This window comes from Morone saxatilis, unplaced genomic scaffold (genome assembly GCF_004916995.1).
Source record: "Morone saxatilis isolate NCDOM2014 unplaced genomic scaffold, NCSU_SB_2.0 Contig22, whole genome shotgun sequence".
Lineage (NCBI taxonomy): Eukaryota > Metazoa > Chordata > Actinopteri > Moronidae > Morone > Morone saxatilis.
In genome coordinates, this window is record NW_023339785.1 from 26,713,633 (window position 1) to 26,713,901 (window position 269).

The 269-nt window shown below is 41.6% G+C and overlaps 1 protein-coding gene across 1 annotated transcript in view; it reads left to right on the forward strand.

The window, feature by feature from the left end:
• rnf130 (ring finger protein 130) overlaps window positions 1–269 on the forward strand; it is a 10,127-nt gene that overhangs the window by 722 nt on the left and 9,136 nt on the right. The gene's annotated exons all lie outside the window — the stretch shown is intronic.

Genomic DNA, 269 nt, shown 5'->3' on the forward strand with positions numbered 1-269 from the left:
TGGGTGTAGTAGATACAGTGGATGCAGTAGATACAGTAGATACAGTGGATGTAGTAGATGCAGTAGGTGTAGTAGATGCAGTGGATGCAATTGATGCAGTGGATTAGTAGATTCAGTAGATGCAGTAGGTGTAGTAGATGCAGTAGGTGTAGATGCAGTGGATTCAGTAGATTTGGTGCATGCAGTAGATACAATGGATTTAGTGGATTAGTAGATGCAGTAGATGTAGTAGATGCAGTGGATGTAGTAGATGCAGTGGATGTAGTAGA